This window comes from Polypterus senegalus, chromosome 17, assembly GCF_016835505.1.
Source record: "Polypterus senegalus isolate Bchr_013 chromosome 17, ASM1683550v1, whole genome shotgun sequence".
Lineage (NCBI taxonomy): Eukaryota > Metazoa > Chordata > Cladistia > Polypteriformes > Polypteridae > Polypterus > Polypterus senegalus.
Genome location: NC_053170.1, coordinates 98,637,429 through 98,650,818, shown reverse-complemented (window position 1 = coordinate 98,650,818; position 13,390 = coordinate 98,637,429). Strand labels below are relative to the sequence as shown.

Below are 13,390 nucleotides of genomic sequence, written 5' to 3'. Positions count from 1 at the left end.
ACAGACGAATATAAATGACGCCGGTTTTTCTGTGTCGTCGCGTCCGAGTTGGTGGTCGTGGCTCAGTGAGTTGTCGTTGTATCCAATGGTCTTGGAGTTGGTGGGCGTGGCTCCTTCCTGTGTGCGCCATAGGCGTCTCACTTGTCGGCGGCTTAGTGAATCCACCCCCCTCCGGCATGCTTTCCATGGTTGCCTTGCCTTAGTGAATTATATATATAGATTAGGAATTTGTTAGTTTTCGCATACCCCTTGGGGTCAGAGCGCAGGGTCTGCCATTGTACAGCGCCCCTGGAGCAATTGAAGGTTAAGGGCCTTGCTCAAAGGCCCAGCAAAATAGGATCTCTTTTGGCAGTGTCAGGGATTCGAACCGGCAACTTTCGGGATACCAGTGCAGATCCTTTCTTGGTCACCTTTAAGATTATACTTTGTGGAATCCTGGGGTCAGGGGATCAGCAAGGCAAAGGAGACCAAGTTGCTACAACCAAGAAATAATTTCAATGCATTTATCTATTCATCCAATATTTAACCTGCCTAATCCAGTTCACAGTCACAGGAGTCAAAGCCTTTCCCAGATGGAATCAAAGCTGGATGAGATGGCAGTGAATCACAGAGTATAAATACATATTAAAGGCCTATTTAAGGTGGCTTATTAACCAAACTCATTTATCTTTCTAATCAGAGAGAAAACCAGGGTTATCTATAGGAAAAAAAAAATTCAGACGAAGACAGAGCTTGGCAACCACCACGCAGCATTTGAACTCAGGAAAGTGGAGCTGTGGGGCAGCTTCTACTGAGCCACCAAGAAATAGTTTTCCTTTTCAATTAGTTCCCAACACATCCTTGACTATAATGATGCACTCCACTAATTTTTAACCCTTTCTTCACTTTCAGAGTTCTCTGTAAGCTATTTTAAGTAAGCTGGCAATTCTGAAGGTAAATGAGTTCTAATCCAGCAAGGACTTGGGACCTTCAGATTTATCTTCAACTCACAATATTAGCCGTCACTGGTCCACTTTCAAACATATCACCTCTTAATATTCACTTTGTCTACTACCATTCATATGGAACTACTACAACACATCATTGTATAAGTAGCACTAACAACCTATAAAAGAAAGAAAGAAAAAGACTCAAGCATTTCAAGTGCCCCCTCTGTGACCTGCAATCAAAGATTAGACTATTTATCAGTGTGTCTGACTGACACTTGCTGCAGATACAGCCAATTTGGCAAGTCACAGTCGACCAAACGGTAAACAGAACAAGTACAATAAGCTGCCTTGATAACAGCACCTTAATTAAAGCATTTAGGCTGAGCACTGATCTGTGACCCAGTGTCTCAGATTCGTTTGTCAACCCAGTGCAGAGGCATGGGGAAGCAAAGCACCACTGAGCCATTCCATAGCCACAGCAGCAGCCATTCCAATTGACCTCACTAATGATGTTTTCATTTCTACAGTGCCTTTCAGCTCCAGACAGGATCACAAAAAGGCATTGGTGTCACAAGTGGATTACTCAATGAGTCTTCCTTGTTCAATTTGTGATGGGTAGGAAGGTCGTTGATTTGCAGATTACTCACTTGTAGCACTTTTCAACTAAAGCAATGAGCCACCTTGCTTCTGAGATTCAGAAGAGGACAAATGGTCAAATTCTGTCGGCTTCATTGAGTTTGTAGGAACAACTAAGTGCGTCAGACATAAAAATAAATATTTTGGCATTGGGAGACCACTGAAATGTCTTGATCTCTAATATTTCAGCTTACGAAAATGGGGACAAATAAAAATCCTTTTCAATGTTTATGAAACCAATTTTGTAAATCCATCTGTGATGGAACTAGAGTTTATACTGGCTGTGTTGGGCTCAAGTCAGAAGTTAAACCCTGGATGGGCACTCTCTCTCAAATTCAGTTAACCCACCACAACCTACTTAACTTTGGGACTAACTTATACAAAGAAAACCCTTAACACAATGAATGCAGGCAAAAGAAATACAAATAGCGACCAGGATAGGAAGTGAACTCCAATACTTGGGGCTATGAGGCAGAGACACTAACCACCATTATTCCGTGATGTCCATTATTCCTTATATAAACTACAAGTCACCAATAATTAATTCTGGTAAAATGGCAAGTAAACAGCAAGTTTGTAGAAAAAATTTATAATCTCTACAAATGAGAGAGTTTCTGATAACAGATGTAGAGGCCAGAAGAAATATTTTATTTTGTACCATGAACACTGGGTTACTGGAAAATCAAAATATATTCCTTAACAGAATATGACAATGGTGGTCAACTATGCAGATAAAAAAAAAAGAAAAAAAAAAATCCAGCAAGCAAGCAAAAGTCAACTGAGAGAAAGCCAAGATACCCTCAACCTGTATGTAATTTGTCACTGAAAGGTCACTGTCACAAGAATATCAACGACAGCGAACCCTTGCACCTCCACTTGAATACTATGGTCAACACGTAGTAAGAGCTCTCAAGTCTGGCCAGGGCTCATATGGGTGACTCTTGGTAGCGGTTACCAGCTAATGAGACATTCATTACCATGAGTTAAGAAGTCTAATAATTCTGTCAAACTGCACTCTGTGTAACGCACCTTTAGTGAAGTCCTCTAATAGAGCAAGTATGGTGAAGACCCCTTACTCTTCAAAGATATATACAGTCCATGAAAGCAATGCAATTCACTTTAGTATTCTATTTTTTCTAATATTCAATTTCTTGTCAGTCTATATTGCCCTATCGTTATGTTAATCCCATTCTAATTTCAGTTGCCCATATTTCTTTTAAGTCTTTCAGGTTTTTACACTTCTTGTTAGCTGAACCTAATAAATTAGTGTTTGATTGTGAGCGAGCAGTACATGTGCATACTTTTCAGCTTGAATACAGATAATAGTATTTTCACATCAACTTTAGGATTTATAAAGCCCAGATTTTGTACATTAAATGTTCAGATAAGATCAAATACACTGAATTTATAACCAAGTCTGTCTATATGGTCTTTTTATAATTGAGGCTCTGGGGCTATGAGGCAGTGGCCCTAATCATTGTGCCACCATTCTGCCCATTATCCAATTATCAATCCATTTTCTGAACTCACTATTTCTATTTCAAGGTCACAGAGAGCTTCAGCTTATCCTGGCCACAACAGCAGACACAAAGCAGTAACCAACTTTGCATATGGTGTTAGTATATGAGTGCAACAATCATTCACACGGACCTACTGTATTTATGGCTTGATGGAACTTACTATTATAATAAGTTTACATACTGCGATGGGCTGGCACCCTGCCCGGGGTTTGTTTCCTGCCTTGCGCCCTGTGTTGGCTGGGATTGGCTCCAGCAGACCCCCGTGACCTTGTAGTTAGGATATAGCGGGTTGGATAATGGATGGATGGATAAGTTTACATATCATATATCTGTAAATATAATGAATAACTTGTTTCATTCTGACAGAGGAATATGCTGATGTTTTTCCATTGTTATCTTTGATCCCATTAACACACTAAGATTTGCTTACATCTGTAATTTGACTAAGAACTGCTATGGCTGAACCTGAACCTGAACATAGAGAGGCTCAAGAGCAGTAATACGGGATTTTAGATCTTGCAGGTTCCATTAACAATTCTTGCAATGTGAAGCAAATCAAAATTACTGTATTTCCAAAAAAAAAATTAAATAAATACACAGTGCACAAAAATGCCCAGGATGAGATCATACTTAGACATAAGTTGCAGACATACAGACAAGCACATTACCACAATGTTCTTCTAGATAAGTGATCTCTGTGTGACTAATCATTCCTGACATGTACCTCATTAAAAGTGGAGCATCAGTAGAAAAGAAATCACACAGAATGTAGATGATTTCTAACAACAGGGCAGGTCTGAGAGTAACAAAATGTGCTACAGCATGGAGAACTAGTTTTACCACTTTGTAGATACACTTCTAAAAGCACCCCCAGTACCACTGTTCGGGCAAAGGGATGCCCTACAAAAGTCACAGTGCCCTCTGCTGGCTCCAGATCTACTAGAGCAGACACCTTCAATACCTGTCAGGTATCGATATGCTACCTGGGAATCTGTGGTACCAGGAGAAAAAGGTTGGCAAACTCCCAAAGCCACATGGCAAGCCCATTTACCTGGTGCTCTATCTGTTTCCCAAACTCAGTCCTGGGGACACACTGTGGCTGCACGGTTTTGTTCCAACCAACTGCTGTTGTTAATTGGACTCCTGGGCTAATTAAGTGATGTGTTATTTCCCCAAGTCCTGTGTTTTGGGAACAATATAGAAATTAGAAAACTAAGTTTGGTAAAAAAAATATATATATATATATATTTAATAAAATGTACAAAGAAGTTATATGGGAATAATGTATTTTTTTCTTTTTAACAATATTTTTATCTTGATTTTCATTCTACTTTTCTAAGTGTTCTAATTGTTTAATGAATCCATTATTTACTAATTAGTGGGTCTGATGCTAAAGTAGTTGCAGCCTTTGATTATTCAGTGTTGTTTGTCTGGGTGTCTGCTCTGCTCATTTTTAATTGTCATTAATAATATACAACGAAGGGGAAGAAATGCACAGAGAAAGGGCAAAATATAACAAAATCAACAAAAGAGAGTTAAGCATTTAAACCTATAGCAAAAGCTGAAATATTTCCAAATGTCTTATAAATATACACATTGTACGTTACTGTGCTTTTCTGAATGTAGAATAAAAGAAAAATAAGACTAGCTATTTAAATGAGATCAGTATTATCAGGTGTTTTCACTGATTAGGAATCTGGTTGGAACAAAAACCTGCAGCCACAGTGTGCCCCCAGGTCCGAGGCTGGGAAACACTGCTCTATATAGCTACAGAGCATACTGCCCCCAGTGGTCCTAATGACCCACAGAGATACAGATCACAGGATATGTGCTTGATTGCCAGCCTGGTATCTGTGCGAGTTTTCTCTGGGTACTCATGTTTCTTCTAACAGCCTGGCTCATGGACCAATTGTGGAGAAGGGTCAGTGTGCATGTGAATGCTCTCTGTTGGACTGGAGTCCAACAAAGGGCTGACTCTTCACTTAGGCTCCAAGGTGATAAAACAGGCCCTGACTTCTAGCAACACTGGATTAATGAATTCATTGAGAGATCAAATGATTAATGAATGGATAACTTAAAACAGGTGGCTCTGTCTCAGCCCCTTCTTTTGCCACATACTTGCCCCTGTTTCAAACCGTTTGTACCCAACTATTCAACAGTCATGATAGTTATGAGAGAGAGTCGTTGGGAGCATGCACTAATACAGCACTTTGCCGCACCCACCACACGATGTACCAACTCAGGATCCCAAATTAGGACCCAAGTGCAACCGAGCAATGGGCGACACCTCAACACCACATTAGTTCGAATGGAACAGTGTGAGTGTTGTTTTTTTTTTCTTTCTTTCAGTGCCTGGAGTGCCAATCTAGCCACCAATCCCTCAACCAACCCATCAAATCCTTGTAGGAATGGATGCAGATTAAAATTATACCCAGGACAGAGCAACTGTACATTAGAGGCTTTGTTCAAGGGCCCAATGGAGTGGAATCACGCAGGGGAAACAAAAGGAGCTCAGTTGTAGGCTTTGCTCATGCACTGTGTTCAATAGTACCTTTACATAAAACCTGTAGTTGTGTCTTCTAGTATCTAGTGCTTATCCATCTTGCCGAAATTAATGGTTAATGACTCTATAATTTTTGTCACATCTCAATCTGCATAATCAGAGCAGCATGGTCGGCTAAGCCTGCTGAGCCTCATGGGGTGCCACCTCGCTCACTATCCTTGTAAAATGGCTTCTCCACCTGTGAAGCAACAGCTTGCAGTGCCAACCTCCTAAGGTGAGAGTGTATGATGTGAAAAGGATATGCTTTATCAAAAAAGTGGATGGGTTAATAGATTCATGAATACAACAATGAAGAAGAGCATCTTTGTCCCTCTACCCCAATCCAAGAAGCCCCAGCACTCCATTTCATACATTTTTCATAACAGCTCATGAATGTTGCCTTTAAAACTGTGCATCCTCCAAATATTTACATCTGTTACTTGATAAAAGAGCAGCTTGGCTCCAGATATTTTGAGCCTATACCAGATTTCACTGCATGGTTCCACTTGAGCCCAGGTATGCATGACTAGCAAGATGGAATGAATGCGGAGATCAATATGCACATTTATAAGACTGCATCTTACAATAATCAGAACGTATACATAGGCTCCAAGATTAGAGACAATTACTCCATTGGAGTCTTATGTACATTTGTCTGTTCAGAAAAAAAGACAACTCACTACAATTTTGGGTAAGTTTTAAAATATTTGTATATGCTGGTATGTTTATCAAATAGATTTTCAATCAAGAAGGCAGCAGGCCGGCAGGCTTTTCTGACCAAGCTAATGTCTGTCCGTCTTGTTTTTGCTTTCCAACTTTGATTTATTAACATCAACGTGAACGAGAAAAGACTTCAGAGCTAAAACCTAAAACTGGATGATCAGTCTATCCAGCAGTATACTGTATGTCTTGAGCACCACTAGGCTTTTTCTCCCTGCTTCCTCATGTTCCAGCTTTGTAATTGTGGGTGAACTATTTTAACTTCTTGTGATAATACCATTTATCTGGATCACATGTACTGTTATGTCTTTGATTCCTTAAAGGACAAATTACTAATTGACTCAAGTCAAGGTCTACACTCCCACATAAATCCTTATGGTCCCCTTGCTCAAGGGTTTGTGTAGTGGGAATGAATTTAAAAGTTGTGAACGGACATGCGTGGTTTGACTTTATTCATGCGGTCAGTTATAGTCAGTCAAAGCACAGATGAACCACTAAAAATAGTTTCATTTAATTTCAAAAAGTTATCATCAATATTCTAAACAATACTGTTTTACTGCAGAAGCAGATGAATCCAAAAAAGAAGAAAAAGATAAGAGCCTGTGATTTGGTGGTATCAGTGGAGTTTTCAGATACATTATTATAGTCACTGTGGTGGACATGCATAACAACGGTTACTGGATGCATTTTTATTTTGTTTTTTTCCCCCATTGAAGATTCTGCTCTTTTAAACATCCACTTATATTTAGGCTTCTATTGCCTCAAACAAAATCCAGACTGACAACAAACTACTAACAATTATATTACTTTCAGACATTAGAATGGATGGACTGGTGTCCTCTCCAAGACTTGAGAAGTTTTGAGGCCAGACATTTATGTCCTAATTTTTTATTATTATTATTATTATTATATTATCAAGTAATACCATTAATTGAAAGGAAGGATCCCTGAATGTCTTAACATGTGGATGAGAGTGTAGTAGCCAGGTACAGATGTTTACTCTTGACACTTGGAGAGGATAAAAAAAAAAATTGCGTTATTTCATAAAAATATTGCTTTCTTGCTGGCAGCATCATTGCAGTGACAGATTAGGCAGATGTGCACCATTCAATTTATGCTATCACCCGAAGTGAAATTACTTTTATCAGATTATTAATACTGATATTTTAACGTGGGCAGAGCAGCGGTGCACTGCCAATATCCTACTCTTATCAGTGTTATGGCCTCTGGTTTAATAGCCTAATCAGTGTTTGTAGGAGTTTGCAAATTTTGTCCATGTGCGTGCAGGCTGACTGTGAATAACTGCAGAAGATTACTAGTTTTACAGGCAAGAATTATGATTATGCTATTAAGCACTTCAATTGTGAAAACATGTTTGTTCAGATCCTAAATGTGTTCTCGAATTATAGTACATCCACCCAGTTTAGGCTCAGTTTTGAGAACACTTTCAGCATTTGATGTAAATAAGCTTGTAGGAAGGCTCTAATCAAGGAAAACCTTCTTTTTACATTTCTGTTGATACTGATACTAACACAGTTCAAGTTGAGACTTTAACCGTATTTTAAAAAATAAACCAAATAAAAATACCCTGAGAAAAAATATCCTTTCAAAGTCTGGTAATTGGTATAGGACATAGTCAACATCAACCAATATCAAAAATAGGTAATACATACTGTATATTAGCATGTCTGTGCAATGATCTTACAGCTTGCAAAGGGAATCAAACAACTAAAATGTAAGTCATTTAAAGTTAAATAAGCATACTGCATGTTAAAGTAACAAATAGTGTCATAGCGTACTAACTACTTGATTGTTGCATTTTTGATACTATATATATATAGATAGATAAATAGATAGATAGATAGATAGATATAGATAGATATTGTATTAGAATTGTACACATCAACTTGACAGGTATACAACACAGATTGTGCCTAATTTTACGATTCTAAAGAAAATGAGAGAGAGAGAGAGAGAGAGAGAGAATTAATCTCAAGGGGAAATTTCCATTTACTTGAATTGACGAGTCTTGGTGTGTAAAAATCCATGTCCAAGTAGTAGCAAAAGTAGAAAAAAAGTGTCCAGGGAATGAGTCCACATAAAAGAATGTGATAGGAGTAATCAGTAAAATAGAGAAAAAGGTAGAAAAATAAAAGTCGTACACGGAGCCAGATGTGTACTCTTTACTCTTGCAAAAAAGTATATGTGTGGACATTTTTAGTATGTCACCCTAGGAACGAAGTTACCCAAACTATTCTCTAACATTTCAGTAATTATTTACCGCTCTGATGCTGATCATAAAATAGATTATTAAGCTAGCAACTGACGAGAAGAATCCATAATGCATTGCAGAATTACAGTATTTGAGGGTTCCTCTAGAGCAGTACTTCCCAAACTCCATCCTGGGGACCTACTGTGGCTGTAGGTTTAAAAACCAAAAAAAAAAAAATTATATATCTACTAAAAGTGCAACGATTTTGTGCACGCTTTAAATCTGGCTTATTTTAAAACCTACATATATATGTTTGGTGTCATTCTTTTCAGAATTTACCAAACTTTAATGTGATGTTGTTAAATTTTCATATTCTTATTCCATTTTTAAATTATAAATTTAAAAAAAAAATGAAGAACTCACATCCCGTAAGACAAGACTTACAGATTTAACCACACCCAGGTCCGGAAATAAAAGACAAAGAGTAGGACAGCTGCTGTACAGGCTTTTAAATGTTCGAAGCGCCGTGCAAGGTGAAGATCACGTAGCATGGCAACAGCAGTAAGCCAGCAGCTGATCGAGCAAAGAGGAGGTTAAAAAGAAAAATAAATAAAAATATTTGTTTCCCATTGTATCACCATTTAACAGGGGGTTTCGGAGGAGCGACTGCATCTCATTGGGGTGCGTTCAGCCCCCCTCTTAACAGCACTAGCGGCAGACTGGCCTCAACTGGGGGTTGGGCACCGAAGGTAGATATAGATATATATATCTATTAACTAAAGTGTACCAAGCAGTTATATGGGAATGATGTATTTTTTCCAACAATATGCCTTTGAGTCCACTCTGCTCAATGTTTTAATTGTCATTAATAAGATACAACGAAGGGGGGAAAACTGAAAAGAGGAAGGGCAAAATATAAGGAGATCAACAAAAGAGAGTTAAGCATTTAAATGTATAGCAAAAGCAGAAATATTTCTAAATGTCTTATAAATGTAAAAATCATGCTTGCTGTGCTATTCTGAATGTAGAATAAGAGAAAGCACACCAGTTAATTAAATGAGATCAGTGTTATCCAGATTATGAATCTGGTTGGAACAAAAACCTGCAGCAACAGTGCTTCCCAAACTCGGTCCTGGGGACCCACTGTGGCTGCAGGTTTTTGTTCAAACCAACTTGTTTTTAATTGGACTCCTGGGCTAATTAAGTGAACTGTTATTTCCCAGATTCTGTGTTTTGGGAACAATATAGAAATTAGAAAACTAAATTTGGTAAAAAATATATATTAAAATGTACCAAGCGGTTATATGTGAATAATGTATTTTTTTTCTTTTTAATAATATTTTCATGTTCATTTTCATTCTACTTTTCCTGGTGTTGTAATTGCTTAATTAAAACATTACATACTAATTAACCATGTGCGCCCAACTTCGTTGCACGTGTTAAAGTTGTGTGTGAAGGGCTCCCTGTTTAAACGCGGCTGCCAGTCATGAACTGGGCCCTTTGTTGCACAGCTTTATGATTTTTTATAAGGGAAACAAAATTACAAAAGAAAACCCTTGGACATTGATTCGATAGGAACGGCCTACTCAGAATCACTGTCCGAATCGTAATTATGTGGTGGTGTAGGAGCATTTCTGCTTCTGTCTGTTCACAGTCCGTCTCGTTTTCACGACGCGGTCGTTTCCTCTCACGATGTCTTCTCAACCTTTCTCCAATCTTGCAGGTTGCTTTGTGGCAATCCAAAGAGTAAGGCAATATACACGATGCAATGGTTATAAAAGGGGGACACATAGGTATCCAGGCTTTTTAAAGCATAAATAGGGATCACTTCACTGACATGTGAACAAGCAACGGTACAACTTTGAGACGTGCAGCATTCGTCAGCTACAACGTAACAATAATAATTTCCGGAACGTGCTGTTACGTTGTCATTCATTTTACCCACTGTCTTTCTTTCATTCATATGTTACGCAGGCACGTACCCTTTATCTTCGGCAATCTCATTCTCTAACCAGCGTAACACTGTCCACCACCCCTTTCGTTATTCCGGCACATTTTTGACATCCGTGAGTAACGACGACATGCTAAACTGGAAGGTGGTCTACGCATGCGTGGAATTCGCGGACAAACAAAGATCAAGATCTAAATGAAGATCTCTTTAGTTAATTTAAAGCACAACAATTTGTTTAGTTTGAATGTCTGTGTTTTGAGGTGTGACTGGCGTACTACAGTCTTCAGTAGTATAAGCCTGGAGGAGATTCTTAATGCAATGCCTATGTTTTAGCTGTCTCTCTACTGCCATCTAGTGCTTCTTCTAATTCATTTGCGGACAAACAAAGATCAAGATCCAGATGAAGATTATTACTTACTACTAATAATAATAATAATAATTAGTGGGTCTGACACTAATGTAGTTGCAGCCTTTGATTATTCCGTGTTGTTTGGGTGTCTGCTCTGCTCATCTTTAATTGTCATTAATAAAACACAACAAAGGGAGAAAACTGCACAGAGAAAGGGCACAATATAATGAAATCAACAAAAGACAGCTAAGCTTTTAAATCTACAGCGAAAGCAGAAATATTTTTAAATGTCTCATAAATGCAAAATCATGCTGCTATGCTCTTCTGAAAGTAAAACAAGAGAATAAATACCAGCTAATTAAATGAGATCAGTGTTATTGGAGTTGCCATTGATTATGAATCTGGTTGGAACAAAAACCTGCAGCCACAGTGGATCTCCAGGACCGAGTATGGGAAGCACTGCTCTAGAGGGTCTCTTTCTATTGCATGATTTGGTTCAAAAACTAATCAGTACATCGTCATCTCATAACAGGTGTAAGTTTCAAGTTTGGTATTTTGCTGTCCAGCCCTTGTAGCTCTAATCCACAGGTGTCGAACTCCAGTCCAGGAGGGCCGTAGTGGCTGCAGGTTTTCATCCTAACCATCTTCTTAATTTGTGACCAGTTTTTGCTGCTAATTACCTTCTTTTGCCTTAATTTTAATTACCTTGACTCAGGCCACTTAGTTGTTTCCTTTATCTTAATTTGCAGCCAAACAATAATGAGACACAAAACAAGAATCCATAAGACCAGCTCACCTGTGCCCATCACAAAATATGTGAAAATGGTGGAGGTCTCAGTAAGGCAGGGGGGTATTTTCCATACATCACTTAAATCATCCGAGATCAGATGCCTCATCCTGGATGAGTTAATGCCGGTGAAACTTATCCGGGATAAGTCATTTTTTTCAAATGCAGCCATGTATTAAATTAGTCTAGCTGGATCTAATCATCCAAGATGAAGGCGCGCGCCCGCGCTGCTTGACAAGCCTATATATATATATGAAGTCTAGAAAACATGATCAGCAAGTCTTTGATAGGCTGCAACAAAATGACGAAAGAACGGGTGCATTTTTTCACACAAGCAGAGCAGGACCTTTTACTTGAAGGATATGAATAATTTCAAAATTTAATATGCAGGGGTAGCCCAAACTAGAAAAGATGGCTGCCAAAAAGTGGCCGACAAATTAAACGCGTAAGTAGTATGCATTGTACTTACTGAATGTAGCGTTTCATGTCAGATTAATAATTATTTAATATGTCATAATTCCAGATCAAATGTGAGCACAAGGAGGACATGGGAACAGGTTGAAGTGAAGTACAAGAATATACTTCAAACTGGTAAATATTGGTATATAACTAACTATTTAAAGAATTGACAAAGAATCATATATAATGTAAAAAAAAACCATTAATTTTAAAGCTAATAAGAAGGCAGAAGAGTTGGCTCGCCAGCAAAATGCCCATCGCCCTGTTTCTGAGGGCATTCCAGGGGGAAGCTCCTCCTCAGAACCAGTGGCAGGATGCAGTGGTCACTTCATTTCAGGTAAAGGATGGTCATTGCATATATTTGTCCTCAATGTGTGCCATGTAGCCCTCTTTCTTTTTTTTTTTGTTGGGTCAGTTGCAGGGAATGTCATATCCCTAGAATCTGTGTCTGACCAACGAGATATTGACGAAGGTCAAATATTTAATGAGGACACTGTGTCTGATTATTCATCAGGAGGAGAGGTAAATTTTCCAAATGTTTGATCAAACTCCACTCTGATCAGTCCCATGTGTCCCAATCACATTTGGAAATCCTGGTAATGCGAATGTTAGGCTGATTGTGAGATTCTTTATTGAACTGTGACTGTTTATGTCTGTGTATTTCCTACCTGCAATGGCATGAAATGCCTCTTTTACTGTCTTCATACGCAGGTGTCCAGGAAACACTATGAAAACCCGAAGGAAATATTTCAGAGTCAAATAGACTTTACAATTGCCTGGCAAACTGCACTTTTAGATTTTCCGCATCGCCTACAGTATATAAAAAAGTGCCGCTTGCAAAAAACCTCAAAGCACTGCATGCTGTCTGTGTGGTTGTGAGAGCCCGACTTCGCCTAGTTTGACTTTGAATATAAGGTGTTAATAAATCTTTGAGGTACAATATTCCTCACCAGCTAAAGCGGTAACCTTCGAAAGGAATTTCCTCCAGGAGCAATAAAGTATCTTGCCGATTGCGCAAAAACCTCTCTTCTTATAATTTGCGCACCGATATCAATTGGTCGCTCATTCATGAACGGCAAAGCCATGACTGAATGAATTCCATGCACGGACACTGAATAAGTGCGTGAGCTAATCCTTGTTTACATAGAACAAACCTGCTCCGAGCATTAAGGATTTGGATGTGCTGCTATGACAACACATCCAGCATCCATCCATCCATCCATCCAGTATCCAACCCGCTGAATCCAAACACAGGGTCACGGGGGTCCGCTGGAGCCAATCACAT

The 13,390-nt window shown here is 38.7% G+C and overlaps 1 protein-coding gene across 6 annotated transcripts in view; it reads right to left on the bottom strand.

The window, feature by feature from the left end:
* myocd (myocardin) overlaps positions 1-13,390 on the bottom strand; it is a 209,576-nt gene that overhangs the window by 171,761 nt on the left and 24,425 nt on the right. The window lies entirely within an intron of this gene.